Consider the following 5,206-nt stretch of genomic DNA (forward strand, 5'->3'; position numbering starts at 1 on the left):
TACAGGCCAACATGATAAAACCCTGTCTCTACTTAAAATACAAAAATTAGCCAGGCATGGTGGCTGGCACTTGTAGTCCCAGCTACTCAGGAGACTGAGGCAGGAGAATTGCTTGAACCCGGGAGGCAGAGGTTGCAGTGAGAGGAGGTGATGCCCCTGCACTTCAGCCTGGTGACAAAGAGAGACTCCGTCTCAAAAAATAAATAAATAGATAGATAAAAATGCACAAAAATTAGCTGGCCATGGTGGCAGGAGCCTGTAATCCCAGCTACTCAAGCTACTTGGGAGGCAGAGGCACAAGAATTGCTTGAATCTGAAAGGAAGTGGTTGCAGCGAGCCGAGATTGTGCCACTGCTCTCCAGCCTCCGTGAGAGAGCAAGACTCAAAAAAAACCCAAAAAGTATAAAAAAGTTAGACTGGGGCCCAAGTTCCCCGGGGGCCCGGGAGGAAGCTCCGGGGGCGCCCGGGGCCGCGAAGCGGGGCCGTGGAGACCCAGGGGACCTGCAGGCGCACCCCGGCCGTGCGCCTCCCCGCCGCGCGTCCAGGCTGTGGCCCCCGCCGGGTGCACTGTCCCCGCCGCGCGCCATGCGCCCTGGGGGCGTGCGCAGCTTCGCGCTGGAGCTGGCGCTGGGCCCGGGCTGTGCCTACTGCAGCGGGGAGCGACCATGCGGCCGGGTGCTGCTGGAGGTGGCGGCGCCGCTTCGGGTGCGAGCCCTCCAGGTGAAGGCGCGCGGCGGAGCGGAGCGGTCACCTACTGGCTGGAGGGTCGCAGCGTGGGCGTCAACGCCGAGTCCAGCTACTACGCGGCTGCCGAGACCTACCTGTGGCGGCGGCAGCTGCTGCTCCGAGACACGGGGGAGACCACGACCCTGCTTCCTGGGTGCCATGAGTTCCTGTTCAGCTTCCAGCTGCCCCCGACCCTGGTGACATCCTTCGAGGACAAACACGGTAGTGTCCGTTACTGTATCAAGGCTACCCTGCACCGGCCCTGGATCCCAGCACGCAGTGCAAGGAAGGTGTTCACTGTCATCGAGCCTGTCGACATCAACACGCCCGCCCTACTGGCACCTCAAGCGGGGGCTCAGGAAAAGGTCGCCCGATCCTGGTTCCGTAACTGTGGCCTCGTCTCCCTTTCAGCCAAGATCGACTGCAAGGGCTACACGCCAGGAGAGGTCATCCCCATCTTTGCCGAGATCGACAACAGCTCCACGCGTCCTGTGCTGCCTCGGGCAGCGGTGGTGCAGACGAAGACTTTCATGGCCCGAGGCGCCTGAAAGCAGAAACAGGCAGTGGTGGCCAGCCTCCCGCGCGAGCCGGTGGGTCCGGGACAGCGGGCGCTGTGGCAGGGCCGGGCGCTGCGGATACCCCCGGTGGGTCCTCCATCCTGCACTGCCGCGTTCTCCACGTGGACTATGCACTCGAGGTGTGCGTGGACATCCCGGGCACATCCAAGCTACTGCTGGAGCTGTCACTGGTGATCGGCACCATCCCCTTGCACCCTTTCGGCAGCTGTTCCTCCAGCGTGGGCAGCCACGCCAGCTTCCTGCGGGACTGGGGGCTGGGCGCCTTGCCGGAGCGGCCGGAGGCTCCTCCTGAATACTCAGAGGTGGTAGTGGACACCGAGGCGGCAGCCTTGGGGCAGAGCACCTTCCCGCTCCCGCAGCACCCTGACATGAGCCTGGAAGGCCCGTTCTTCGCCTACTTCCAAGAGTTCCGCTACCGCCAGCCACCCCTGTACTCCGAGGAGGATCCAAATCCACCCCTCGGAGGCCATGAGGCCGCGCTGCACGACTTGCTGAACAGCACAGGGACACCTCGAGGAACGACGTTGCACACTTGCTTTCAGCCACCGTGACTGTGGGGAGTGGCTGGACAAAGGACTGATCTCCCCAGCTACATCGAAGTTGGGGAAACCAAGCCTCGGAGTGAGGCGGGGCCTTTCCGACATCACAGGGACAGAGGAAGAGCCAGGCTGGAACCTGACACCTGGACCGCCGCCCTTGCGAGGCTTTGAATACCCAGGGTGGCATCCAAGACACTGTTTAATAACCTGTCTTCCCAGCCTGTTGGCAGCACTGGAGTCCTCCAGGAACCTTCAGTCTGGAAGACGCAGAGCCATAGACAGTTCCAGCATCATGGAACCAGAAGAGACCCGCAGCTGGGAAAGTCCAGACAGGAAGCAGAGAAGTCTTCCTTCCGGAAGGGGGATTTTTAACTGAAGCTTTGGAGTATGAATAGGAGCTCAGCAGGCAGAGGAGTGAGGAAGAAAAGTCGGAGAAGGTCAGAGCTGAGTGACGTTTGGAATCTACCCCATTTATTGTAAAATTGGGGGTTCAGAGGGCAAGTGACTCCAAGTTGAGGCCACACAGTGAGGTCCAGTGGGTGAAAGGACCCAGTAAGGAGGCGTTCAGGAAAGAAAGCAGGTTGTCAAAGCTCTGTGGAGTTTGCAGGTGGCAGGGGCAGCTGCTCCAGCCTTTGAAGACTTTGAAAGCCAGAGATCCCTGGCGCAGGCTTGGATTTCCTGGGAGTTCTTCCAAGTACCCGGGGGCATCAGTGCTGCCTGAGTCTTACATGGCCCCAGGGAACCTGGGTTCAGGGTAGGACAGGCAAGACCAGACACCTAACATGCAAAATGAAAACACTGGGCTTACGGTTGAACAATGAAGGATTCGAGACAGGGGAAGCATTACACCATGCCTGGGGACAGAGGTCAGCCTACGGGGACACACGGGGACTGCTGTGCTTCCGGAAGCTCCGTGTCCTGGAGAAAAACACTGAAAAGGGCAGCTGGACAAGCCCCCAGCTGCAGAGTCACTGCCCTGCAGGGGCAGGGCCCGGCCTGGGACTCAGCATTTCTGATATACCGGAAGAAATCATTGTTTTGTACAATTATTTTTTAAAAGTAAATGTGTGGAGAAAAACAAACAAAAAAAAAGTTAGACTGAATCAACTAGTTCATATATATCATCAAGAACATTGAAATCAACACAACAAAAACCCTAAATAACATAAGGCAACAAAAATAGTCATAATTGCTAATATTTATTGATCACTGTGTCAGCCTAATTCCCCCAGCCTGTTCTAAGTGTTTCTAAAAGGATTTCTAAAAAGTGTTAACTCCACCGGGCACACACACATACACACAAAGTGTTAACTCACTCAATTCTCACAACAAAATTAATAGCTAGAGGCTATAATTATCTCATTTTATAGATAAGAACGGGGAGGCAAAGAAAGTTTTTTTTTTTTTTTAGATAGAGTCTTGCTCTGTCACCCAGGCTGGAGTACATGACACCATCTCGGCTCACTGCAACCTCCACCTCCTGTGTTCAAGCAATTCTCCTCTCTCAGCCTACCGTGTAGCTGGGACTACAGGTTTGCACCACCATGCCCAGTTAATTTTTGTTTTTTTAGTAGAGACAGGGTTTCACGTTGTTGACCAGGATAGTCTCCATCTCTTGGTCTCATGATCCGCCTGCCTTGAACTCCTGTACTGGGATTACAGGGATAAGCACCGTGCCCAGCTCAAGAAAGCTTTTTAAATATCGTGTCCAAGCCCATGCTACTCATAGTGCATCCAGGATTTTTTTCGCATCTCAGCTTTCATTGTTAACTATATTTTTATAATAGCTTTATTGAGATATAATTTACATAGCATAAGTCACTTTTTTTTTGAGACAGAGTCTCACTCTGTCACCCATGCTGAAGTGCAATGGTGCGATCTCGCCTCACTGCAACCTCCGCCTCCTGGATTCCAGCAATTCTCTGCTTCAGCCTCCGGAGTAGCTGGGATTACAGATTCGTGCCACCAAGCCCAGCTAATTTTTGTTATTTTAGTAACGACTGGGTCTCACCATCTTGGCCAGGCTGGTCTTAAACTCCTGACCCCGTGATCCACCTGCCTTGGCCTCCCAAAATGCTGGGATTACAGGCATGTGCTACCACGCCTGGCCAGAAGTCACTCTTTTAAAGTGTAGAATTCAGCAGCTTTCAGCATACTCAGAGAATTGGGCAGCCGTCACCACTTATCTAATTTTAGCCTCTCACTGGCCCAAAAAGAGATCTCTAGCAGGCAGGATTTAAACCCAGGCACTTTGGCTCTAAATTCAGCCTCAAAAAGTGCAGAATGATGTCATGTATGTAAAAAATTTTGTGTATACAAAACAATGTACATCGGCCAGGTGCAGTGGCTCACCGGGTGTAGCCTGTAATCCCAGCATTTTCAGAGGCTGAGGCGGACGGATTGCCTGAGCTCAGGAGTTTGAGACCAGCCACAGTGAATCCCCATCTCTACAAAAATACAAAAAATTAGCCGGGTGTGGCAGGCATGTGCCTGTAGTTTTGGCTACTCGGGAGGCTGAGGCAGGAGAATTGCTTGAACCCAGGAAGTGGAGGTTGCAGTGAGCCGAGATCACAGCACTGCACTTAAGCCTGGGCAACAGAGAGAGACTCAGTCTCAAAAAAAAAAAAAAAAAAAAAAAAAAAAGTATGTTATTTACAGATACATACATTTCTAGTAAAAATAAGAATAGAATGACACCTGTTTAAGAATGTAATTACATTTCGAGAGAGAGAGGAGAGTGGGATCAGAAAGGGTTATCATTGGAATGTAGCTATATTTGTAAACTTTATTATTTTTGAGATGGAGTTTAGATCTTGTCGTGGCTGGAGTGCAGTGGCATGATCTTGGCTCATTGCAACCTCTGCCTCCCGGGTTCAAGTGATTCTTCTGCCTTAGCCTCCCAAGTAGCTGGGATTACAGGCACCTGCCATTGTGCCCTGGGCTTCACCATGTTAGCCATGTTGGTCTCAAACTCCTGTCCTCAGGTGATCCATCCGCCTCAGCCTCCCAAAGTGCTGGGAATACAGGTGTGAGCCACTGCATCCAGCCCATTATTTCTTTAAGAAAAGCAATTCTTAGGCCGGGTGCAGTGGCTCACGCCTGCAATCCCAGCACTTTCATAGGCCAAGAGGGCAGATCACGAGGTCAGGAGTTCAAGACCAGCCTGACCAACATGGTGAAAAAAATGTCTCTACTAAAAATACAAAAATTAAAGCCAGGCACGGTGGCTGATGCCTGTAATCCCAGCACTTTGGGAGGCTGAGTTGGGAGGATCACAAGGTCAAGAGATGGAGACCATCCTGGCCAACATAGTGAAACCCCATCTCTACTAAAAATACAAAAAATTAGCTGGACATGGTGGCA

The 5,206-nt window shown here is 52.8% G+C and overlaps 1 pseudogene across 1 annotated transcript; it reads left to right on the top strand.

Moving 5' to 3' along the window:
- Positions 1-585: 585 nt before the first annotated feature.
- On the top strand, positions 586-2,919 carry LOC108308078 (annotated as a pseudogene). The gene has a single exon (XR_001826775.1). The product of XR_001826775.1 is annotated as an arrestin domain-containing protein 2-like (transcript).
- The last annotated feature ends 2,287 nt before the right edge of the window (positions 2,920-5,206 follow it).

This window comes from Cebus imitator, unplaced genomic scaffold (assembly GCF_001604975.1).
Source record: "Cebus imitator isolate Cc_AM_T3 unplaced genomic scaffold, Cebus_imitator-1.0 Scaffold82, whole genome shotgun sequence".
NCBI lineage: Eukaryota > Metazoa > Chordata > Mammalia > Primates > Cebidae > Cebus > Cebus imitator.